Source organism: Equus caballus, chromosome 6 (genome assembly GCF_041296265.1).
Source record: "Equus caballus isolate H_3958 breed thoroughbred chromosome 6, TB-T2T, whole genome shotgun sequence".
In the NCBI taxonomy this organism is placed as follows: Eukaryota; Metazoa; Chordata; class Mammalia; order Perissodactyla; family Equidae; genus Equus; species Equus caballus.
The window spans coordinates 58,707,421-58,735,058 of record NC_091689.1 but is presented as its reverse complement, the minus strand read 5'-3'; positions in this window follow the sequence as shown (position 1 = coordinate 58,735,058).

Here is a 27,638-nt window from a genome sequence, read left to right as displayed (position 1 = left end):
GGTGGTGAGTAGAGCCTCAGCAGTGAAACGTTTCTCTCAATTTAGTTGCTGGCACACACAGGGCATTTTACAGTAACCTCCATACTATAAGTAGGCATTGATGTTCATTAAAGTCATAAAAGATAACAATAATGAGAACCATGGAATCACTTAAGCAAAATCTTTATGCCCATAGGGAAATGGTTTTAGGAACTGAGTACTACGTGCATTATTGATGAATGGTATGGCTTACCATCAAAGTATCCCTCATGGGCTTCTAGTCTGCTATTGAAAGCAACGTTTCTTTGTTGCTGAAGTAGTTTCATAAAAAACTGTAAAGACCCTATGAGGATCACAAAGGATTTACTGTTTCTACCCTTTTCTTCCCTCAGAAATGTAAAGCCATCAGAAATTCTACTTCTTCACCAGCGACTGTGTGTTCTCTACAGTTCATCGAGTGAGAATGATTTCACACGTCCACTTTTAAGACAAGAATTTTCAAGCCTCTGGAGAGCTCCCAGATCCTGTGGGTACTTATTAGAGAGGGAGTCAGTGACTGGATTATCTATGTCAGCGCTTCAGTTCTCTCTCATCCTCATTTTGTAGCCCCTGCTTCTCAAACCCTTCTTGTCATTTCTTCCCTTGTGCTTTATTCATTCTGACTGTCAGGGTATGTGTGATGGGGATTGAAAGTTTTTTCAGCTCACACCAGGTGAGTTGTTTGAAGTAGCTGGCAAGAAGATGTTATGTATTTTTGAAAATATCAAGACACTCAGGAAAGACTTTATCCTTGGAATAGTAAGGATCATATTATGCTTGGTTTCATGAATAATGACATGCATAGGACACCAGTAGACATTCAGGAAATGTTTGCTGAGTGAAAGACTTTTTGAATGAAGTTATTACTCATTGAAAACAGGATGTCGATATATCTGGCTACTTCAATGCCAGATAAGTAAAGCATTTTTTGCTGTCAAAGGATCTGAACTGTCTTCCAGAATTTTACTCAGAGATTGGATCTTCAAACCAGACGTTGAAAAAGTACTAAAAAAGTTGGCAAAGTGAAATGAGGAGTGAGTGTAGGTTGGCTTAAAAAATAAATGTACACTCAGTGAGTATCAAGTTTGTAGCTATACCAGCGACTAATGAGATCACTACCACAGTAACAAAGAACTGAGCTGGAAAATATCCAGGTAGACTTGATTACATTACATTTCCTTTATATGCTTTTCCAAAGCCCAGCTTGGCCTCTTTGGTATTCAGATATTTCCCTCTGGAGGAGATTCAGTTGTACTTTTTTGACTTGTCCTCAGGTTGCCTGTTAGATTCTCGTAAAAGACCCGAAGTCTCCTTCTTCAGTACGTTCAGGTAAATGAATCTTTTATAAGATATTAGGCTGCTAGTAAAGTCTCCTTTGTCCCTCCTTCCTTTGGATTGAATGTATTGAGGTCCTTTAGTCTCTCTCTGTAAGTCCCTTCCCTTCCCTTTAAGGCACAGAGAAATATTATACAGGCCTATTATCTTCCAACCAAATGTATTGAGAGAAATTGCTCAAAGCAAAGGTGCATGAAAAGAAGGATCATTATGAGTACTGACATCTATGGACTGTGCTTGATGGTGAACAAAGAAACTGAATTCATAAGCAAAAAGAAATTTGTTTTTTGATGCAGCATTTAGGTGGAGGCTTCATTTGTAATTATGGGACATTAAAGAGTTTAACAATTATTACCATTATTAACAACAGTGCCACCTGAACAACCAGTCACTCGAACCCAGTCATCTGGAAAAATCATGGCAGCCTCTTATCTAATTAGTACTTTGAACTTTTATCCACAACAAAAATTAATGTGAATTTATCAACTGTTTAGGTTTTAGGACATGCTAGATGGCAACTGTAGCATCAGAAATTCTATTAAGGATTAAAACTGCTAAACCTTTTTTTTCATAACTAAGATAAAATTATTTTGTAACCAATGTTATGTCTCCCTCTTGATGAAAAATTTCTTAGAATTTGGGGTGACAAAATAGTATAATAATTATAGCAGCTCCTACTTAATGAATGCTTCATGTGTCAGGCGCTGGGTTAAGTGATTTACTTACATTGTCTCATTTATTTGTCTATCTCCCAGCCCTCAAAATAGATATTATCACCATTTTAGGAGTGAAAATTGAAGCTTAGTGAGTTTAACTTGCCCGAGGACACAGGTAATAAATAGAACAGATACTTCAGTCTGGGTCTGATGGCCCAACCTATTCTTTTGGCCATGTTGCTACTTTGAGTGTGTGTGCGTGTGTGTGTATGTGTGTGTGTAGGGGTGGTCCAGATATACAGCTCATTTGATTATGGAATACAACAAAAAGCTGTTAGTGTTGGGACACTTGCCATGGCTGGTGGAGGCTTAAATTTAAGAGACACAGCTCTTGATACTGATTAGTTTCTTATGGGCACCATGTCTATGCCTGGGAAGGTGTCATCAACCAGTTGATAATGCCAGCTAGGATAACTAGTAGTCACTAATTAGGACCTTTCCCCAGGCATCCACATTTGAGAATTTCAGAGATACATACACACAATTCAGAAATTATGTCACACATTTATGCAGAAATTTAACGGTTCCATCCATATATTTATGATTTATTGAATGTTTCCTATATGCCAAGTACTGTTTTAACTTCTAAGAAGTATTATTTTCTCTATTTTACCGATAAAAAGTCTGATGCACAGAAAGTTTAAACAGGTTGCCCTAAAGTGTACAGATTATAACTGGCAGAGCTTAGGATTGTAACCAGACCACCTGATCGTGGAACCCATGGCCTCCTCGAGAACAGAGACGTTGCTATGGGGGGGACAGAGCTGGGGATTCTGTGGTGAAAAAGGCTCTCTAACTCTCAAGAATGTAGAAGAGAAAGATACAAGTAAGCAATTCTGTGCTTTAGTCCGTGAATATGGATGAATTTTCCAAATCAGAGCTTCAACAAACAATGGAAACTCCCAAGAGGTTGTGAGGAAACTTTCTTCCTGGTGACGAATTTGTTTATTAATAGAACCTCAAATTAATAAAGGGAAGGCTGACAAGAAGTGCCAGCTCAATTCATGCTTTTAAGCTTAATTTGACTTGAAATACCACACCTGGATAATTCACGTCCAATGAGTACTTTTTTTTAAGATTGGCACCTGAGCTAACATCTGTGGCCAATCTTTTTTTTTTCTTCTTCTTCCCAAAGCCCCCTAGTACATAGTTGTATCTACTAGCTGCAGGCCCTTCTGGTTGTGTTATGTGGGACGCCACCTCAGCATGGCCTGATGAGTGGTTCTGTGTCAGCACCCAGGATCCGAAATGGCAAAACCCTGGGCCGCTGAAGCGGAGTGTGCAAATTTAACCACTTGGCCACTGGGCCAGCCCCTCAAATGAGTAATTTTGAGACAGAATTTCTCAGATATTTAGCTTAGCATCGTGGCCAATAAATATCTACTTTGTGTTGATATTTTTCCAAATCTATTCTTAACTTATACGAGTTTAAATTAAGAAGACTTGCGTAACCCTGAGAAAATGAAGCTGTGTGTCTTCTAACGCTATCTATCAAATACTCTCATGATACACTGTAGTCTGTTTGGGCTGCCATAACAAAATACCACAAACTATGTGGCTTTAAAATAACAGAAATTTATTTCTCACTTTTCTGGAGGCTGGGAAGTCCCAGATCAAGGTGCTGGCAGACTCAGTATCTGGAGAGGGTCTGCTTCCTGGTTCGTGTGCTCTCACATGGCAGAGGGGCTGAGGGAGTCTTTGGAGTCCCTTTCCTTAGCGGCTAATCCTATCATAACAGCTCCATCCTCATGACCTAATCATCTCCCAAAGGCCCCGCCTCCAAATCCATTACATTGGGGATTTGGTTTCAACACAGGAATTTCGAGGGAACACAAACATTCAGTCTATAGCATGAGGTCAAATTATAAATGAGGCAGAGAAAAACAAGGAAAAAAGTCTATGAGATAAAAATCAGCATAGAGGTCAAGACATATGAGTTAGAAGATTGGGTAAAGACAGAGTTTATAATTTTGTTTATTTATTTGTTTTCAAACTTACATTGTTCCACAATGGATTTGAAGTGGCTTACACAAAAGCATATATACAAATGTGTTAAGCACAGGAAGAATCTTTAAGTAAAAATATCAAGTCAATATAAATTAGAAGATCAAGGCAAAATTATAGGCAGAATTAAGTAAAGAGTTTGAGGTAATTATGCCTCTGAGTCAGTTTTAAATTGCTATGTATGAAAAGGTAAGGACTTACACTCCTGAATTAACCACATTGGGTACATCTACCAGATAATTTGTCTGGGTAGATACAGGCTTCGTTGGGCATTCCAGTATAATTTTTAGCACATGCGTATGTTACAACGTTGCTCTGAAAAGTGCAAGCCTACTCATTCGTAGGACAAAAGCTGGGCAGACATAAAATCAAGAGATGATGTCAGTCTTAGTGAAAACGTCCAGTCAGTGTCATTTATTTTTTTGCTTCCATAGACTGAATTTGGGAATTTTCCATTAGAAGCTGTATTGTGATTGCCTTGGAGTACGTTAGCAACACAGACTTCATGAGCTATAATGCATTTGCCTGTATCAGACATTTAATTGTCAGGAGGATTGGCAGTAGAATGATTCAAGCGAGCTGCTTATTGGGTACCACCCACGCTCTCCCACATGCCTCCCTGTGGCCCAAAATTCAGCCACCAGGCTGGCGGGACTTGGGAAGCCACCTGCGATCACTAATGGGAAGTACTCTATGTTCCTGTGCTACAGTCAGCAGGCAACTGCTTATTATTGTTGTTGTTGTCATTGTCATTATCATTATTTTTGAATGGCATGGGCAAGAAGGAGGGGATAAGGAGGAGAATGGAGAGAGGATGGAAATGGTAGATGTCGCAAGGGAGAACAAAGAGAAGGAAAGTATCAGATAGAGGGAAGCAGCATTTAACAAAGGAGAGCTGAGAGGAAAAGAGAAAGAGAAAGGATGAGAGAGAAACTGATAGGAAAGAAACAGGTTTGAGCAGAGGAACCAAAGACAAAATCAATGTGACATCTCTATTTGTCCTGATCTGACCCAACCAATTCCCTGTGGATGCTACACTGTTCACTCCTGGGATGTTGAAGGAGGACAAGCGACAAGCTATTAGAGGTCACTGTCTCGGTCACTCTTCAGTAACTCTCTAACCTCCAAGAACCTGAAGGCAGCTGTGGCCACTGTGCGAACAAGGTGCGGGGGAGGAGGAAGAGAGTCTCCGTTTGCGGGTGACTCATTCTGGCAGTGACTTGGCCTTATGTAAGTAATTTAGCTCCACTGGGCTGAACCTAGTCATAATTAATAACAGGATACCTGTTTATATAGTAGGTCCACTATTAACAACAAAATGCTGCCTGAGACAGAGGCAAGGGAGAAGAAACAAAAGCAGAAGAAAAAGAAAAAGAAACGACAAAAAGAAAAAGAAGGGCGGGGGAGACGATGGCTTCCAATATTCTTTAGGTTGTAGGGACCTTGGGGTGGGTTTGTGGGTCTATATGTCTAACACAATTGAGGTTTAATGGAGCTAATATTTCAGTGCTTCTTATGCACCAGACAGAGGGCTGGTTGCTTTTTCTGTATAATTCATGTAATCTGCCCACCAGTCCTGTGCAGTAGCTGTTATTATCCTCCTTTGACTGAGGCTGGGAAAATAGCTCACTGGGGATAACAGGTTTAAACTCAGGTCTATAGGATTGAATCCTGGTAAACATTTGGAACTTCAAAATAATCGTAGGGGCTGGCCCGGTGGCGTAGCGGTTAAGTTCCTCATGCTCTGCTTCGGTGGCCTGGGGTTGGCAGGTTTGGGTCCCGGGTGCAGCCTTAGCACTGCTCATCAAGCCACACTCTGGTGGCATCCCACATAAAATAGAGGAATATTGGCACAGATGTTAGCTCAGTGACAATCTTCCTCTAGCAAAAAGAGGAAGATTGGCAACAGATGTTAGCTCAGGGTCAATCTTCCTCACACACACACACAAAAGTAAAATATAGGCTATACTTAAAGAAACATGGCTTGCTTATGTATTTAAAAGCAAGTAGACTTTCTACCAGAGTCATTACCTCTCTTTTCCAATGTCTAACTTTGTCTTAAATCCCACTGTATCAGTCTATTCTTCAGCCTTACAAAATGCTCAGTGATTTTATGGTGGGAAGAAAATGGAAGGAAATGGACTTTGAAGTCAGAGAAATTTGGCTTCAAATTCTATTTTCACAGTTTATGAGCTAGATGATTTTAAGAATCTGTAAATTAGGATTAATAATATTAGGGGTGGTTGATTGTTTTTTGAGGGCCAAATGAGTTATGGGAACACACCTAGCATAGTGCTTTCCACTTATGGGACACCGAATTATTGGTTTCCCTCTTTTCTGTTGAAATTTTAGATAGAATTCACTGGTTCCAAAATTTCCAGAGCTATGCTCTGCAGAACATTAGGTGTTCTGAGAGATGTACTTAATGTGCTTCATAAGAAAATTTTTAATGGCCAGACATATTGGCATGAAGTGAATTGGACTTTTCTCTTGATTCTACCCCCTCCCCAAGTATCCCACCACACAGGGCTCCAAAATCAATTCCAGGTGATTAAGGAACTAAATGTAAAAAGTAAAAATCAAAACCATTTAGAAGAAAAGATAGAAAAATGTTTACATGATCTTTTGATATCAAGGATTTCTTCAAAAAGAGACCAAAACTCAAAACACGAAGAAAAGAATTTTGACTACATTAAACTTCTGTAGGACAAAAGACACCATTAAAAAAAATTACATGCAACCATGTAAGAAAGTACTCAAACGCATTTAACCAACAAAGCATTAGTATCTGAATATATAAGTGCTCTTACATATTGGTAAGCAAAAGGCAAACAGTAAAATAGAAAAATAAGCCAAGCCTGTATACGGACAATTCACAAAAAAGGAAGTTGCATAGCCAAGAATATCCAAAAAGAAAAAAAAAAAGCTCAACTTCACTAGTAATTGAGGAAATGCCAACTAATATAAAAATGAGATACTTCACATTGACTAAATTCACAAAAATTGAAAGGGCTGATAATATACACCTTTTTATTGTCAGTTATTGTTTCTTCAAGATTTTACTAGAAGTTCCAGCCAGCACAGCAACATACCTCAACATACAAACAAACACAAACGTCTGAGATAAACTGTGTAAAGACTGGGAAAGAAGACACAAATCTGTCATTGTTTGTAAACAGTGGAATATTACCAAGAAAATCCAACAGAAACTCCAAACTGACTATTCAAACTAATAAGACAGTTTAATAAGTTGACAGAATTTAAGATTACGATCTTCAAAAATTTAATTTTTATAAACTGTAATCAAACAAGTAATAACAACTATGATAGCCGTTAATGCTGTTCATTAAATATTTTTGGTTCTATCTTAGTACGTGGTAGGATTTTACTTTCTTGCCCTCTGGAAGTTAAGTTTGATCAGATGACTTGCTATGACCAATGAAATGTAAACACAAGCGATGCCTGTCACTTCCAGGTGAAAGCTTTAAGAGCTGGTACAGTTGGACCTCTGTAACAGTAGGTTCCACATTTGTGGATTCAACCAATCAGGGATGGAAAGGCCTACGATGGTTGTGTCTGTACTGAACACGCACAGACCTTTTTTATCTTGTCATTATTCCCTAAAAGATACTATTTACATAGTATTTACATTGTATTAGGTACTATAAATAATCTAGAGATGATTTAAAGTATATGGGAGGATGTGCACAGGTCACATGTAAATACTATGCCATTTTCTGTAAGGAACTTGAGCCTCTGCAGATTTTGGTATGGGTGGGGGTGTCCTGGAACCAATCTCCCACAGATACCGTGGGATGACTGTACATGACTTGCTGTACTTTTTCATTGTTTCTCAGAGTGTGGCAATCTTCCAGATAATAGCTGCTTTATCAATTTGGGCCCAGGGGTGAGGACAAAATAGAGCAGTGCCCCACGTAATGTATGCCAAACATGCAGCATAAACAAGAAATAAACTTTGTTGCTTCCAGTCGCTGAGATTTTAGGATTGCTTGCCAATGCAGCATGCCCTAGCCCATCCCGAGTCAACAAATAAACATTTGTTATGCACTTACCATGTGCCAAGCACTGGTCTAGGTGCTTCCCTCTCTTTCTCTCTCTCTGCTTGTTTATATAATCATCACGACAATCCCATGTGGTGGGTATTATTAGGATCATTGATTTTTATAGATCAATGAACTATTTCCCAGGGGCACAAAAAGGTCAAACAACTTGCTTTAGGTAATACAACCTGTAAATGGCAAAGGCAAGACTTGACCTCAAGCATTTTGGTTTCAGTATCCAAACTTGTGCTGCTAATCACTTGGTAGGCTGTCTCCCTTAGAAAATGTACTATGAAAGTTTTATACATCATTTGTAACAGAAAACAAAATGATAAGGTATCCAGAAAAAGAAACTTACAGGAGATTATTGAGCCCTTTATGAAGAAAATTATAAATCTTTATTAAAAGAAGACAAATAATTGGAAAGATATAGCATGATTGTGATACTATGATTTGTGGATGGAAAGAATCAAAGTCATAAAGATGGAAATGTCCCAAATTAACCTATAAATTCAATGCATTTTCAATAAAAAAGTCATCGATTTCCTTCTAATGGGATTTGACAAGCTAATCCTAATATTTATGTTGAAATACAAAGGACCAAGAACAGTCAACACAAGCCTGAAGAAGAAGAAGAAAGGTGGATTTGCCTGACCAGATATTAAAACTTCTGTAAATCCATAGGAATAAAAACTGTGAGGGTGACGCAGAAACAAACAAACCAATGGAAAAGAAAAGCGAATTTGGAACCAAACCCATTTATTTGATGAGTGTGGTAATAAAATTTGGGAGAAATAAGATAGATTCTTAATAAATACTACTGTGACAATTATCAATATGCAAAAAATTTTTATATCTATACATATATACAAACTGAATTTCAGATGGAATAAAAGCCTAAATGTAAAAAGTAAAATAATAGACTATTTAGAAGAACACTTGGGAAAATAATATTTTAATTATCTCAGATCCAGGTTTCTTATATATAATGCAAAAAACACAAACTAATAAGGAAAATATTAATAAATTTTACTACATAATAGCTTCTGTAAGATACCATGAACAATGTGAAGAAAGGAGATAAAAACCGAGAAATTTGTAATGCATATAGCCATGAAAGAATTGGTATCCAGAATATATAAAGAGCTTCTACAAATTAATGATAAGAAGAAAACCAACCCAATGAAAAATCAGTTAAAGGCCCTCATAGATGGTTTATAGAACCAATAACCATTTTTCCAATAAAAACTGGAAAAAGATTCTCAACGTTGCTACTATTCAGGGACATATAAATTGAAAGGCATGGCATACCGTATCAAACCTAATGAGTAAAACTTAATTATGATGACACCTACTGGAGAGGTTATGTATTACTAATGATGCTGTAAGTGTGAAGATGGTTCATGTGCTGCAACCTAAGAATTATGCTTTTAGGCAGAAATTCCAATTTTCATATGGAGACACGTGCATAGCTCTTCTTTGACGTCACCTTACAGAGCTGTACAAATAAACGAACTAGATCTACGGGTAGCAATGTAGATAAATCTCAGATTCCTATTTTTAAGAGGAAAAGGTCAAAAGGGTATGTTTAGTATGAATGTAAAGTTTTAAAATACACAAACAGTAGTACGTTTTCTTTATGGAAGTAAATGTTTCAAAACTTATTTGGGAACGATATACAATGATTTCAGGAAAGTGGTTGTTTGAGGGGAAGGAAAGAGGCAAAGAAGGGAAGTAGAGCTTTAATTTTAGCTGTAACATTTTATTTCTGCAAAAAAAGGGAAAAATCTAAAACAGGTAATGGAAAATGTTAACATCTGTTTAATATTGGTGGTGTGTTAATAGGTAACTGTTACAGTGTTTTCTGTACTTTTTAAGTTTGAATTATTTCATGATTAATATTTAAACTTAAAATATCCTTAGATAGCATATCTTGACATATATACTGTCGTACAATTCTCCTTAGATCTTACAGCTGAGCTTTGTAATTACTTCTTTGTTATCATGAATAAGACAGACATTTTCTTTTTGTCTAGGCTTTTCTTTTAATCCTTGCTTTTAAGCAGGTGGCCTAATTATTTCTAGGATCTTCAGCAATAGTCACGTGTGTTTTTAAAACATTTTAAAGCCTACAGACTTATTTCCAAGCTGTTAGCTTTATAGTCGCCCACTCCCCAGGAAGGAGATGTTACAATCTTATACAGAGGAAATGAGACTGGGACAGATTCCTCACAGTCATTGATTAACAAGTAGCAGGGCTGTTTCCTCTAAGATTTCATCCTCTAAATCAAATGCTTGCTTCATTCCTTTCTCCTTTCAACTGTCTTTATTTTTTGTTTTGTTTTGTTTTGGTGCATGATGAGGTCCATGCTAGTGCAAAGGTGATCCAGAAATATGATCATGGCTCAATTATACCCTTCCTATCTAGTACACAAATTTGCGTCCAATGGATGGGAAGGCTAACAATTTTAAGTCTTAGTATAAAAAGGCAGTTTATAAAATTTTAAAGGAAATACTTTTAGCAAGCATTTAAGTTCTGATATTGGAATATGACGTCCTTAAGGTAATAACTATCTACAGAAGGAGGGAAGAAGTGAGAAAGGTAAGGATGAAATGAACAAGGGAACAGCATGGTGGATGGACCTTTGGTCAACGACTATGTACTTGGATGAAAAAGGTTGAGAGCAGAAATCATTTAGTTCCTCCTCCTTAAGAAGGAGGAAAGCAAGATATTGAAGGGGGAGAAAAGAGAAAAAAGAGGCACCAGAATCTGGGATGATAAAGTGCTGCTGACACTGCCTCATGGGCTACTCAGCAGCTCTAAGACTCCTCTGCCTCCGCCATAATCCATCCTTTCTGATCACGCAGAGTTTTCAAAGTGGGAGCCTGACATTTAGGAATGAGGCATGGAACCCAATCTGTTGCAGTCATTCACTGACTGCATGTAAAGCTAGCAACTGGCATTATCGAAAGTGGAACCAGATCAGATATTAGAAGGGCGAGGAAGGAGGAAAAACTTGGACATGTGGGAGCTGCAGGAGGAGTCACTGAAGTGTGTGACGTGTAGGTCTTTCTGTCTGCCAAGCGGAGATCATTAAGTGAGAAGAGTCTATCGCTTTCAGCTCACAAACAGAAAGATGACAATGACAGCTCACTTGTCACTATTAGAAAAGACAACGTTTTCTTGACACTATTCCTCTAATTAAAAAGAGTATCAAATCAGACATTGGAATGAGTGTAATGAAAATGTGCACTCTGAAAACTTTCTACATAAACCACATTAAAAATATCAGAAGAGAAGACATTTTAGCTGGGTTCTAGTTGAAAGTTGTATATGAAAAGGAGGACACAAACAGTGGAGGAATTCTCATAAATGTGTGAATGAAAGTTTTAAATATAGATAGATTTTTAAAACGCTACCGTATGAAGAGACGTAGTCTCTAAGAGAGAATAATAAAAATAAAAATGCATGGCAAAATCTCCAGTGGCATTTATTTAGCAAAATACCTGTTCTGCTGTATGAGAGAGAAGTAATTAGTAATCGAACTAATTTATCCACTTATTAATTTATAAATTCATATATTAAACTCAATTTATTGTGGGCTTATTCTGTGCCAGTCATTGTTCTAGATGTTTGGGGTGTAGAAGTAGATGAAAGACACAAAAATCCATCTTCTTGTGTATCTAACATTCTAGTGGGGAAAGAAATAAACATAATAAATAAGGAAATTGTGTAACACATTAGAAAGTAATAAATGCTATAAAAATCAAGCAGAGAGGGGGCCAGAGAGTGTATGTATGTGGGAAGAGGCAGGCTGTGGAGTACAATCTTGTATTAGGCAAGGCTTCATAAGGAGATGATATTTGAGCAAAGGCTTGAAGGAGGGGGAAAGGCCATTTCAGGCAGAGAGAAGAGCCAGCGCAAAGCCCTCAGGCGGGAGCATGCCTGGTGTGTGCAAGGAACAGCATGGAGGCCAATACGAAGGGAGCAGAGTGAGCAAGATGGAGGGTAGAGGGTGATGTCAGCAAGGTAACAGGGGCCAGCACATAGAACCTCTAGGCCAGTGTAAGAGTTTTGCCTTCAGGGAGGCTTTGGGATGTCTTGAACAGAGGAGTGACATGATCTAACTTAGATTTTAGAAGGATTACTCTGCCGAAAATAGGCTGTGGAATGGCAAGTGTGGAAGCATGTAGCAGGTAAGGATGCTACTGCAGTAATCCAGGTCAAAGTGATGGTTGGAGCAGGTGATAGCAGTGGAGGTGGTGAGAAGTGATTGGATTCTGGATATATCTTCTAGGTAAAGCCAAAACTTTCTCTGATTGAATGGATAGAAAGGATATGGAGTGAAAGAGAAAGACAGAAATCCAGGATGATTCTGAGGTTTCCACAAGAGCATTTGCAAAGATAGAATTGCTGTCAGCTGAGGTGTGAATTCTGCAGGTTTGGATTGAAAGATTAGGAGCTTGATTTTGGACATGTTAAGTTTGAAATGGCTGTTAGATATACAAAGAAAAACGTTCTGTAGGCAGCTGGATAAAGGTACCTCGAGTTCAGAAGAGAAGTCTGGGTTGGAGATATAGAAATCATCCTATGACCCAAAGTGATGGGACTGAATAAGATTACCTGGAACATAAATGTAGATGCACAAGAAAAAAGGCCCAAGGACTAAGCCCTGGCGTCCTCCAATATTAAGAGGTTGGGAGAAGAAGAGAAACTGGCAGCAGAGCCTGAGAAGGAAACCTGGGTGAGATAGAAAGAAAACCAAAAAAAAAAAAAAAAAAAAAAAAAAAAAATGATGTGCCGAAAGACATGTGAAGAGAATGTATTACAGAGGAGTGAGTGATCAAATATGTCAAATGCTGGTGATGGGATTCAGCAATGGGGGGGTCATTGGTGACATCAAAAAGACCCAGTGCATGGTGGGGAGAGCAAAAGTCTTGTTGGAGCAGATTTTTAACGGCTCTTAAATTTTACAAAACTTTTTCCAAAGCTCTATTAAAAAATTACCTATAAGCCTGTGGACTTTAAAATGTAAACTTACATTAATTTGTCCAAATCATATCTTTTTTTTCTTATCACTCTTATCATTTTGTTTTGTTTTGTTATTTTGCAGTGCAACCAAGAATACACAATACCCAGGCCATGTCGAAATGATATTGCCTGTAATTGTACTGTTATTGAGTTAGTTATTTTCTCATTTGCATTTATTTTTCTTCACAGTGGTAACTATGGAAATTTAGGGACAATTGCGTAATACTTACTCATAATTTTCCAAAACATGATAATACATTAATTGAAAAATCTTTGCTTTATCTACATCAAGCACCTTGGCTGGAAGCTTACTCCCAATATGAGAACATGTTATTTTTATATTTCATCCTGAAATGTGGTTTTACTGTGACTAAACAGCATGTATTCATCAGTTTGTGTAGTAGGCAAAAGTTCAGTGACAGCGATCAATTTTTCACCTCTCCCTATACGCATGTCTTTGTAGTGCCCTTCCACCATGGGTGGGGTGACCTGTCCTATTTCTTGACAATGGGCTCAACCATGTGACTTGCTTTGGCCAATGGGATGTTCATAGACACAGCACAAGAAGAGGCTTGAAATGGGCTTGTGTGTTAGGGTTTGCTCTCTTGTGCCTGAACCATCACCGTCAGAACATACTCGGGCTTTCCTGCTAGAGAATGAGAGACACGTGGAACAGAACTATGTCACCTTGGTTGTTCCAGTCAAGACTGGTCTAGATCAGCCAACTGTCAGCTGACTACCTAACACGTGAGCAATAACCACTTACAAAAGCCACTGAAGTTTTGTGGCAGTAAATAACTGATACTGTACCCTTTTCTGGCCCTTATAGTCAAATGTACTTCTTAGCAGAGTCGTGCTATTAGGAGCAGGTAATTGACTTATAGGCAGTGCAGCTTAGAAGCTTTCCTATTTTTCTGTCATTGATGTATTTTCAATTTTAAAACACTTCATGGTCTGTGAGCCTATAGCTAAAACCCTGCCCCCATTCCAAGCAGGTGGCTTCACCTTCTACTTTTCTGAAAAGATTAAATTAAGTAAATGTGAGCCTCTTAACTTTCTCCCTGGCAACACTCTAATTTGACTTTCAACTATTATCTTTTTTTCCTTCTTCCAAACTCAGAAGAAGAAACATTTGTTTCCCTTTCAGGGCTAACCCTGCCACATGGCTCTCTTGATTCACCCCCTTTACCCTCTCCCTGACTTGACTCCATTGAGTATTCTTTTTCTTTTCTATCTTCACTCTATTTTGCTCTGCTTGCCCTTTCCTCTCAGTTTATAGGTTATTTTATTTTCCTTCTGAGAACAGAACTCCTCCTTTTTCAATGTTCCCATGCTCTCAAGTTACCATTAAAACTCTCTCCATAGTTTCACTTTTTTTGTGTCTACTTTCTCATTTCTTACCTATTTTTTCACCTGGAGCTATCTAAATCCTGCCAACTGAAACTGCTCTTAAAGACCACCAATGAATGATCCTCTCCAGCTTTAGAATAAGCAATCTTTTAAGACCATTTAACACAACTCATTACTTTACTTCCTCTTTTGTGAAACGCTCTGTCCTAGATTCGTGAGATACAGCACCTGGGCATTTCTTGCCCCAACTTGCTTCTTGTTTTCTTTTCCTCTTCTAATCTCTCACATTAAGATATTCACCAAAGCTCACCTTTTGGCTCTCTCCTCTCCTCTGCTCTTCTTTCCTCTTCTCTGCTCTCCTCTCCTTCCCCTTTCCCTTTTGGCAACTGCACAGGATCCCATGGCTTCAACTATGATCTCTCTGCAGAGGGATCATAAAACTACCTCTTTAGATCCAGCTGACTCCAAATGTGCATTTCCAATTGCCTCCAGGATATCTCCAGTACTTCAAACTCACATGTTCATCACCAAATAAGTTATTTTCTCTATTTTCATGCATTTGCTCTGCAATATTATGAACGGCATCGTCACCCTCCTGAGATGTTAACTTCTGATCTATCTTTACTCCTTCCATCTATTTTATATTCAACCTCTAATCTTTTGCCATATCCTTGGAGTCTGCTTTTCAATACCTCTCTTCTCTATTCTCTTTCTTTCCTATCTTGCAGCCATTATCTTTTTTAACTGTCATTACCTTTCATCTGCGTTATTGCAACAATTCTGTTTCTTTTCCGATCCAATCTACCACCTCTAAAGTCTAAAATAAGCTTTCTAAAGCAGAGTTTCGATTAGATTATTCCTCTACTCCAAAATTGGTACTGTTTCTCCATTATCTACACACTTGAGTTGAAACCAGGGTTTCTTTTTATTTTTTTAATTTTAATTATTTTGTTTTTTAGGAAGATTAGCCCTGAGCTAACATCTGCCTCCAATCCTCCTCTCTTTGCTGAGGAAGACTGGGCCTCAGCTAACATCCGTGCCCATCTTCCTCTACTTTATACGTGGGATGCCTACCACAGCATGGCGTGCCAAGCGGTGCCATGTCTACCCCTGGGATCCAAACTGGCGAACCCTGGGCTGCCAAAGCGGAACTTGCACACTTAACCACTGTGCCACCGGGCTGGCCCTTGAAACCAGGGTTTCTTAAAACAGTATAAAACAGATTGGGCTGGGATAATTGTTGAAATGCAAATTTCCAAGGTCATTTTCAAGCCCTCTGAATCAAAATCTCTGTGAATGGGGACCTGGAGTGGGCAAGCTCCTGCTTTCTGTGTGCTTAGGCACACTAAAGTTTGCAATTCACTAGCTTAAATTTGTCTGCATGTTGGGTTAGATACATGGATTATTTCCCTAAATCAAACTTTAATTGTAATTCTGCTTGGATTTTGTGTTATTCAAATGTAGTTGGGCTTTTCATTTTATTTTGAAAATAGTAAAAAATGCTCTTAGTCTTACTTTTCAAATTTCTATTTATGTTCTTATACACTAAGATGGCTATGTTCAAGAATAAGCGCTTTCTGTTACTTTACACAGAAGATTAGGTTATCATTATTTTTGTGCTTCTGAAGGAGGAAAAGGTCCTCCAGCGACTGTGACGAGCTTCTCTTATAGTGGCCCTTTTCTGTGTCTTTGCATCCTTTCTGAAGGGAGGTAGGTCATGTTGACCTGCTCTCAGGCTCTGGGCCATGTCTTTCCTGCTCTCTCTGCAGTCTTCTAGGGAAAGGGAGGTATACCATCTTAGACCAACAGCTGATGGACTGACCTCAAGTGAATGTCAGTATAGGCCAAGGGTATCATACTGCCTCAGTTGCAGAGATTGTTAATTATTTTTTTCTTTGATATTTTAACTGGACACGTGACTGCTTAGATAAAGATTATATTTCTCAGCCTCCATTGCAGCTAGATGTAACAACATAACTATGTTCTGGCCAAAGGAAGGTTATTGGAGGTGCTCAATTTCCAGGTAATGCCCTTAAAAATGGAAAAGGCATATTTTCAACTGTTCCTTTCCTTTTTTCTGCTGGTTGGAATGCACATGTAGAGACAGGAGTCATTTTGGACTACAAGTTGACACTGCTGGGTTGAGAATGGGAGAATAACAAGATAGAATGGTATGAGGTCCCTGATACTGCCCAACTGCAATCTAATCCACTAGGCCATCTATCTAGACTTTTCATTGTGGGGAAAAAAACCCTCTTATCTTATTAAAGTTACTGTACTGTGAGGTTTTTTGTTATAGCAGCTCAAGCTATGTCTTGACTGATGTATCCAGATACCTTGAAACAATGATAAAGCAAGAAGCACTTATTGTGATGAATATGCTGTGATTCATTTACTTATACTTATTGAGTTCACTGAATCTCACTGACTGTAACATAATTGTGCATTAGTTCAGTTAAATGCTTGAGAATTGTTCTAAAATATTCTTGTTTTTATATTAATTTCTTGTACTCAGGTCAAAACAATCAATTTAGCTTTGGCTTTAAGAGCTCTTCTGTGGGCTAATGCCATTTCAGTTATAAATAAATTTGAGTAACTGATATTGCTGGGAATCATATTAGGAATAAGAAATATAGAAGATCTAAAACATGGTTTCTACTACCAAAAAGCTTGCAATCTGGTTGAAGAGACTGGACATAAAGTTTTGTTTTTTTTAATTGAGATTCATAATAGTTTACATCATTGTGAAATTTCAGTTGTACATTATTTCTTGTCTGTCATCATATAAGTGCTCCCATTCACCCCCTGTGCCACCCCTCAACCCCATTCCCCTGGTAACCACTGAACTGTTTTATTTGTCCATATGTTTATTTATATTCCACATATGAGTGAAATCATATGGTGTTTGTCTTTCTCATTCTGGCTTATTTCTCTTAGCATAATACCCTCCAGGTCCATCCATGTTGTTGCAAATGGGATGATTTTGTCTTTTTTTATGGCGAAGTAGTATCCCATTGTATATATATATATACACCACATTTTCTTTATCCAAGTATCAGTCGATGGGACCTTGGAGTGTTTCCATGTCTTGGCTATTATGAATAGTGCTGAAATGAACATAGGGGTGCATATGTTACTTTGGATTGTTGATTTCAAGTTGTTTGGGTAGATACCCAGTAGTGGGATAGTTGGGTCTTATGATAGCTGTACCTGTACTTTTTTGAAGAATCTCCATACTGTTTTCCATAGTGGCTGCACCAGTCTGCATTCCCACCAGCAGTGTATGAGCCTTCCCTGTTCTCCACATCCTCTCCAACGTTTGTTGTTTTTCGTCTTGGTAATTATCATCATTCTGACTAGTGTGAGGTGATATCTCATTGTGATTTTGATTTGCATTTCCCTAATGATTAGTGATGTTGAGCATCTTTTCATATGTCTGTGGCCATCTGTATGTCTTCCTTGGAAAAATGTCTGTTCATATCCTTTTCCCATTTTTCAATCAGGTTGCTTGTTTGTTTGTTTGTTTGTTTGAGTTGTGTGAGTTCTTTAAATACTTTGGAGATCAACCTCTTGTCTGATAAACGATTAGCAAATATTTTTTCCCAGTTGGTGGGTTGTCTTTCCATTTTATTGAGGGACATAAAGTTTTAAAATCCCTCCCTCCCCCAAATTAGTATCTGCTATGGGCCTAAAGTTTGTGAGAGGCCCAAGTGTTGAATGGATTTGGTAGAGTAAGTCCTTAGAACCACAATGTAGGATGACCTTTGGCATGGTGTCCTTTTAGAGTGGGTAAAGAAGGATGAGATTCAAGCAAAGCGGCAGAATAAGGTGACTTCAAACATCTTTCATTTCCTCTGGATGAGATGCGACAAAAATTTGTCTTCAATACATAGGGGAGTTCACAGGATGGAAAGAACTTTTCAGTGAAAATAACAGTGAAATAACAATGAAACTGAAAATGAGTGAAGAGCAATGACTGCTAAAAAATTAGCCAGGTGGGGCAAGGATATTACATAAATCTGAATATATATGAGCTTTGTTTACCGTTTTTATTAAAGAATGAATGTGCCTCTCCTCAGTGTTTGCTGAAAAGGAAAAAGAAGATTCCTAAATTATGCAACAGTTAACCACAAATCTTTACTTTACTCATCAAAGATTGCGACTTCTGTGTGACAAAAGACACTATGAAGGAGGTAAAATGTATGTCACAAACTGAGAGTAAACATTTGCAATGAACAGAGAAAACAAAGGATTAGTGCCTAGAATATATAAAGAACAAACACAAATCAGAAAGAAAACAGCAATCAACCTGACAGAAAAATGTGCAAAGTATACGAACAGACAATTTGTAGAGGAGAAACCTGCTAATAAAACTGACAATATGCTCAACTTCACTAGTAATCAAAGAAATTCAGATTGAATAAGAGTCACATACCATTTCATATCCATCTGATTGGAAACTTAGTAAGACAAACAGTAGTGAGTATTTGTAAGACTGTGGGTAAATGGAATTAAATTGCAATGGGAGAGTAAATTGGTACAAGTGCTTTGGGAAGCAATTTGCAATATCTGATAAAGTTTAAGATGCTTGTGCTTTGTGATCTAGCATTCTCACTTCTGATCCTCTTAGAAAACCTCTTACATATGTCTACAATGAGTTATGTTCAAGAATGTTCATTACAGATAAATAATAATGAAACAATAGAAACAAACTAAATTTTCCTTATTAGTGGAATGGAAAAATAAACTAGAGTTAATTTTTCCAGTGCAATACTACAAAAGAGTGAACTAGATTTACACATATCTGTAAGAAGAAACCTTAAAATATAGGGTTAAGGAAGTGTTACTATTTATGTAAAATTTTAAGTACACACTTAGACTATATCTATCTATTATCTATCTGTCTGTCTGTCTCTCTCTCTATCTCCCTCCCTCCCTATCTTTCTATCTCTTTATCTCCTCTGCCTAACTATATTTTTGAATTGTGTTTGAACTTGAATCTATTAAAAGCACCTGCTTTATAAAACACTTTAAAAATATTTCTGTCTCCCAGGTAAATCTAAACCCAAGGAGTCTGAAGCTTTCTGAAGAGCAAGAGAAACTACTCTTATATATTTGGTGCTGGGCTAATAAGTGCAAGGTATATGAGGACATTTATAGCTTAGATGGCCAAATTTTAATTCTTATTACAAATCTGTTGTTTGGCTGAGAAAATTTCCTAAAACAGTATTTGGAGTTATCACATACCTCAGGGCTAAGTCATATTCTTTGATAAGTAACCCAAAACTTTGTAGCTAAGTGTTGATTAACTTGGAGACCTTCTTTTTCCTCAGTAAACACTGAAGAAAGTCATTTACTTTGATGAAAACAATAAGAAAAACTTATATGGATTAAGGTTTAACTAATATTGTTACCTCGCTTAGCCAGTTTCATAGCTTTTTGCACATTTTGCTCCAGAGGTTGGTGGAATATTAATATTTTCTAATCATTTCCTTCTCTTCCTGAGGCAAATAATGGCCAGAATAATGCTTTCACTTCTCAAAGTACTTATTTGAACAATATTTGTTCAAACCAAGATTTCTCTCAAATACCACTGTAATGTAGGTTTTCTCTTAATTTTACTGAATGCTGAATTAAAGTTTTTAGATTTATTATTAGTATTTCCACTGTAGTAAAACAATAAAAACAGGCATGAGACTGTCACATGCTGACCTCAGCAGAGTGACCAGCTCTGGGCAACAGAGTGAAGAGAAATGTTTGGGGGCTGTCTTTAGCTCTCTAAATACACCAATTTATCTCTTAAAAAAAGGCCAGCCATCCTAAGCAATTATAGCAAACTATTAATATCTGCTTAATCTCTGTGGAGGCTACATATGTACTGAATTATTTTCTGTTCAAAATGTTTTATAATTAGACATTTAAAAAGGAAGGAGAGAAGGAAGAGAAATTGCTCTCAGACAGGGTAATCCTGGAATGTTCTGACCACCTCAGATTAAACACATATTAAATGCAAAATCTCCAGGGGATTTATCTTTTCAGCTTTTATAGATAAACTGACGGAAGTTTCTACCCCTGTAAGGTTCCCTGTCAATGGATAGATTATCTGCTTGCTCACTGCCTCAGCACCATGCTCTTGCATTCTGCAGTCACCCGGATCAATACATCTCTAGCTCCCAGTTTTGCTCCTGACTAAGCTCTTGCCTCAGATCCTTCCTCTGTTCAGGCCTGCAGCCAGCTTTGCAATCCCTCGCTCATGACCTGTAGTTGTCTTGACACTGACACTATCTTAGGCTTTCCGTTCTCTGGGCTGGATCAATCTCCTTAATCACTAGCTTGTGTTTCCTGGGATGATGTCTTCTGGTTCTCAGTATGTGTCTTATATACACAATCTTAGGCAGTTCTGGTAAAGGACTTTCCTAGACTTTACAGGAGCAGTGCCACTCACAGCTCTTTCTGCTGCTTCTGTCTCAAATTTACTTAATCCTTGGAAGCAGCTGTTTGGTGAGCACGGGAGGTTAATGACCGCAGTTCAGAAAAGAGGCCAGGATTAGAAAGAAAGACTTGGGAATTACAAAAATATAGTCAATGGAAAAAGAAATGGGAATGAGTAAAATTATTCCAAAAGAAAAGCTAAAAATAAAAAAAGAAGAAAACAAGGACTGGACTTTGGGAAAACCCAAAATGTATGGCCCAAGGAAGTGGAAGAAGATTCAGCAAAGAAAGCAAAGTCAGTTGAGTAGGAAGAAAACCTGAAGGAAATGCTGCTCTGGAAGCTTCCAAGAAGTAGAAAGTTCCAAGAAACAGAGAGTGGCAAAACTGTTTACTGTTTTAGGATAGTTAATGAAAATAATGCCAGTGGAGCTGAAAATTAAGATGTCTTTGGATATTTCAGAGGGAGAAGAACAGAGCAGGGTAGTAGAAGCCAGACTGAGAAGAGTAACTATGAAGTGAGGAAGCGGAAGTAGGTAGAGACCACACCAAAGATTCTCCCCTGTACATCAAAATCCTTGGAATGGAGTGGTGAAGTTGTTAAAAACTGGAGATTTCTGGGTCTCACTCTCAGAAGTTCTAATTTACTTTTAACAAGGGCCAGAAATTTGCATTTTTTAAAAGCATTCCAGTTTTAATAAAAAAAATTGGCAATGAAAAAGAGGAAAGATATGGGGGAGAAGCCTATCTACTGGGGGGTGTGGCAAACACATTGTAATATTAAACCTTCTTTGCCAGAAAGCCTCTCCCTGGGGCAATAATGTGTTGACCAGCTAGTGCAAAGAGAAGTCTGCTTAACAATTGTGCTTTTCATTGAGAATGATTTAATTGCCTTTTGGTATAAATTAGTTTAGGCACCATGACCTAATATGTCCTAGGCCTGATGACCCTTAGGTAAACTGAATGTTGATATTTTAGCCTTCAACAAATATTTATTCTTTGATTCTAGTTCCATGGAGCCTAGAAGCCAAGTACTTGAGAATTAAAAAAAATTCTGAATTCTTCCCTATCATTTTATCAGCATCCTCTCTTGTTTGCCAAGAACAAAGATTACTAGTGATAACCTTCCAGGCAATTGTTGCAAAAAAGCCTCTTACTGTTTCCAGTCTCTGCAAAAAGCCTTTCACTATTTTCAAGTCCTCGAGATCTCACTGTATTTAAACTCTTGCCATCTCAATTCTATCCCTCTTATTCTACTTAACTTACACTGTTTAAGGTCACTCAATGATGCCAAAATCCACACTTAATTCTCTTCTTGGTTTTTAATTTTTAACTACTCTAAAGCCTTAGAGATTGTTAATGCCAATTTCCCAAAATTATTTCCTAAAATTGTTCTTCAGATGTTTCCTATTCTCCATCCTGCAGCCTAATTGTGGATGACCACAAAGCACCTGTTTTTCAAGAGTTACATAGTACTGTCATCTACTCTTACAAATGTACACGTAAATTCTAAGAAGATTATTTAGAAATTTCTGATTTCCAGCCTCTCTTTCATTTACTATGTTGTATTTCTCACTGCCTATTAGACTTGGTTGGTCTGACCATAACAGTATCTCAACTGTAATGGCAAAAGTTGAAATAGACATTCATCTCTTTTTATTTCTTTTTCAGATTTTTGTTGTTAGTATGTAGAAATGCAACTGATTTATGTATGTTGATTTTGTATCTTGCAACTTTACTAAATTTGTTTATTAGTTCTAACAGTTATTTTTGGTGAAATCTTTAGAACTTTCTATATATAAGATCATGTCACCTGCAAACGGAGACAATTTTACTTCTTTTCTGAGTTGGATTCCTTTTCTTTCTTTTTCTTGCCTTATTGCTGTGGCTAGGACTTCCAGTACTATGTTGAATAGGAGTAGTGAGAGTGGGCATCCTTGTCTTGTCCCTGATCTTCGAGGACAAGCTTTTAACATTTCATTATTGAGTATTATGCTAACTGTGGGCTTGTTATATATGGCCTTTATTATGTTGAGGTAGGTTCCTTCTACATGTACTTTGCTGAGAGCTTTTTATCATGAAAGATGTTGAATTTTGTCAAAGATTTTTTGTATCTTTTGAGATGATATGATTTGAGAATTCTTTCATTCTATTAATGTGGTGTATTGCATTTATTGATTTGTGTATGTTGAACCCTCTTTGCATTCCAGACATAAATACCATTTTATCATGGTGTATTATCATTTTAATGTACTGTTGAATTTGGGTTTCTATATTTTGTTGAGAACTTTTATATCTATACTCATTAGGTATTTTGGACTGTAGTTTTCTTTTCTTGTAGTATCTTTATCTGGCTTTGGTATCAGGGTAATGCTGGCTTCATAAAATGAGTTTGGGAGTGTTCTTGCTGTTCAATTTTTGGAAGAGTTTGAGAAGAATTGGTATAAATCCTTCTTTAAATGTTTTGTAGAATTCACCAGTGAAGCCATCTGGCCCTGGGTTTTTCTTTGTTGGGAGGTTTTTGATTACTTATTTAATCTCCTTACTTGTTATTGGTCTGTTCAAATTTTCTGTTTCTTCATAATTCAGTCTTGGTAGGTTGTATATTTCTAGGAATTTATCCATTTCTTCTATGTTGTCCAATTTGTTGGCATATAATTGTTCATAGCAGTATCTTGTGATCCTTTGTATTCCTGTGATATCAGTTGTAATGGCTCTTCCCTCATTTCTGATTTTATTTATTTGAATTTTGTTTCTTTTCTTAGTTAGCCTAGCTAAAGTATTGTCAATTTTGTTTATCTTTTCAAAAAGCCATCTTAGTTTCATTGACCTTTTCTATTGTTTTGTTGGTCTCTACTTCATTTATTTCTTCTCTCATCTTTGTTATCTTCTTCCTTCTCCTAACTTTGGGTTTAACTTGTTCTTCTTTTTCTAGTTCCTGAAGAAGAAAAAAATCCCATTTACAAAGTTATTAAAAACAATAAAATGCTTAAGATAAATTTAACTAATGAAGTGAAAGATCTGTACACTGAAAACTATATGATTTTAATGAAAAAATTGAAGGAGACACAAATAAATGAAACTGTATCCCTAGTTCATGGATCATAAGAATTAATATTGTTAAAATGTCCATACTATCCACTGCCATCTATAGATTCAATGCAATCCCCATCAAAGCTCCAATGACATTTTTCACAGAAATAGAAAAGACAGTTCTGAAGCATATATGGAACCACAAAAGACCCTGCATAGCCAAAGCACTCCTGAGAAAGAAGAACAAAGCTGGAGGCATCACGCTTCCTGATTTCAAACGATATTACAAAGCTTTAGTAATAGAAACAATATGGTACTGGCATAAAAACAGACACATAGACTAATGGGACAGAATTGAAAGCCCGGAAATAAACTCTTGCATATATGGTCAACTAATATTTGATAAAGGAGCAAAGAATACTCAATGGGGAAAGGATAGTCTCTTCAATAAATAGTATTAGGAAAACTGGATAATCACATGCAAAAGAATAATATTGGACCCCTATCTTACGTCATTCACAAAAATTAATTTAAAATTTTATTTTATTTTATTTTTTTTCTTTTTCTCCCCAAAGCACCCCTGTACATAGTTGTATATTCTTCGTTGTGGGTCCTTCTAGTTGTGGCATGTGGGACGCTGCCTCAGCGTGGTCTGATGAGCAGTACCATGTCCGCGCCCAGGATTCGAACCAACGAAACACTGGGCTGCCTGCAGCGAAGCGCGCGAACTTAACCACTCGGCCACAGGGCCAGCCCCAACACAAAAATTAATTTAAATCTATTAAAGACTTAAATACAAGATCTGAAACTGAAAAACTTATAGAAGAAAACAAAAAAAAAAGTCTTCATCAGTCTTGGAAACAATTTTTTGGATACGACACCAAAAGCACAAGCTAAAAACCAAAAATCAACAAATGGACTGTATCAAACTAAAAACTTCTGCTCAGCAAAAGAAACAATCAACAAAATGAAAAGGTAACTTATGGAATGGGAGAAAATATTTGCAAACAATCTCTCTGATGAGTTAATATCCAAAAAATAAAGGGAACTCATACAAGTCAATAGCAAAAAACCCCAAATAATCTGATTAAAAAATGGGCAGACGAAGTGAATAGACATTTTTCCAAAGAAGACATACCAATAATCAACAAGTAAAGGAAAAGATGAGCAATACCACTAATCATCAGGGAAATGCCAATCAAAACCACAATGAGATATCATCTTATACCTGTTAGAATGGCTATTATCAGAAAAAACAAGAGATAATAAATGCTGGTGAGGATGTGGAAAAAAAGGAAACCCTTGTACACTGATGGTGGGAGTGTCAATTGGCACATCCACTATGGAAAATTGTTGGAAGTTCCTCAAAAAATTAAAAATAGAACTACCATATGATCCAGCAATTCCACTTCTGGATATTTATCCAAAAGAAATGAAATCACTACTCCAAAGAGATATCTGTACTTCCATGTTCTTTACAGCATTATATACAATAGCCAAGGTGATGGAAACAACCTCAGTGTCCATCAATGGATGAATGGATAGTCATCATGGAGATCTAATGAACAGCATAGTGGCTAGAGTTAACAACACTGTATTATAAACTTGAAAGTTGTTAAGAAAGTAGATCTTTCTCACAATAAGAACAACAAAAAAAAGATAATTATGTGAGGTGATAGAGGTGGTGTTAACTAATCCTATATGGCAGTCATTTCACAAATATGTGTTTCAAATCATCATGCTGTACATCTTAAACTTTATGTCAATTATACCTCATTAAAGCTGGAGGAAAAAAATCCACTTCTCAAATCACTTTTTTTCCCCTGGAGTCTTTATTTCTTTTAGCAATTCTACGATTCTTTCAGGAGAAAGTTACTCCATTGGTTTTATGTGCAATTAGTTGCTTACATCTATCATTTATCCCTTTTTGAGGTATTTTGGAATCAGTCTCCTAATTTCTGGTCACATTGCCATCAGATTTAATTTGGATCTTTTTTATGATCTACAAGGACTACAAAAGCATTTTTTAAATGTTAAGTTTATCTAGGTATAATTTACATATAATAAAATTCACTCCTTTTAAGTGTAAGTGTTAATGAATTTTGACAAATGTATCTGGTTGTGTTATCACCACTACGATCAAGATATAGAACATTTGCGTCATCCCAAAATGTGGCAATCAATGTATGCAGTCAATTCCATCCCCCGACTCCTGGCCCCTGGCAACTACTGATGTTTTCTGTCCTTATGATTTTGCCTTTTCTACAATGTCACATAAATGGAGTCATTCAGTATGCAAACTTTTGTATGAGGCTACTTGCACTTAGCAGAATGCTTTTGAGATTCATTCATGTTGCATGTATCAGCATAGGTTATTGCTTTTTATTGCTGATAAAAATGCATCACATTGTTGTACTACAATTTTTTTATCCATTGACCAGTTGATAGATATTTGAGTTTTTCCATTTTTTGGCTATAATGAAAAAGCCTGCTGCAAACATTTGCAAGCAAATATTTGTTTGGATATATGTTGTCATTGCAATAGCACTTTAGTCATCTATCTGCATAGTTTCTCAAGTTCATGGTGCCAACAGAAATAAATTAATAGCTGTGACAGTGTATTTCACTCACACCAAAACTTTTAGTGGTTTTTCATTACGTTAGATTTATAAAACAAACATCATTTATTAAATAACTTTGTTTATTAGATACAGTTATTAGATAAATGTTAAGCCACTTGTCTTTACATTAAAGGCTTCCAAGATTGATCTCAATATACTTTTTCAGGTATATTACTCACCCATTACTCACTTTATGCTTAACTATGCTCTTGGATTATTTGCTATTCCCAGACTTAAACTTTCATACTTCTTTCTTCTGCTTATATCATTAATTTAAATAGAATTTAGCTAAGTAAACACTCATTGATTACCTACTGTGTATAAGTTATAATGCTTTGTAGATAGAAGTGTCTCTTGCTGATCAAATCTTTTGGTTCCTGAGTTTCTGAGCAAATAGTGAGAATTCAGCTAGAGAAGGACACTGGCCTTATCTTAAAAATTTACTTGAGTCTTTTTGAGCTCAGAGAGTGACAGGAGAGTCTCTAGCTGAAGACAAGTCTCTTGTGTATAATGGGTACTTAATAAATATGTGTTTAAATAAATTTAATTGATATCAATGGTATAAGCATTGGAGTAGATATCAGGTGAGTATGGTGAGCTTATTTTTAGACACACTGAGATAGAGGCATCATGAAAATGTGGGATGGGAGTTAAAGAGAGATCACATTTAAAGACATAGCTTGAAGCACCAGTTACATAGATGTGGTAGTTGATGCCAAGAGAGCAAGTAAGAATCCCTTAGGGAGAAAGTGAAGAATGAGGAGAGACAGAGTTGGGGAAGCTTTGGGGAATGCAGGCATTTCATACCTGCTTGCTAGAGTAAGACTGAGATAATTAAAGAATGATTGGAACAAAAGCAGTAGGAGGGACGAGAATATGCAGCGAATAGGCAAGGTGGTAGAGAGGGAGGGGATGCTGAAAGACTTGAACATTTATTGAATGACTATTATATGTCTGATAGAGATTAATTGGCAACTTACATAATTTGCCTCATTTAATATTAATAATATTTCCCATGAAATGGGTAATATTCTTTTGC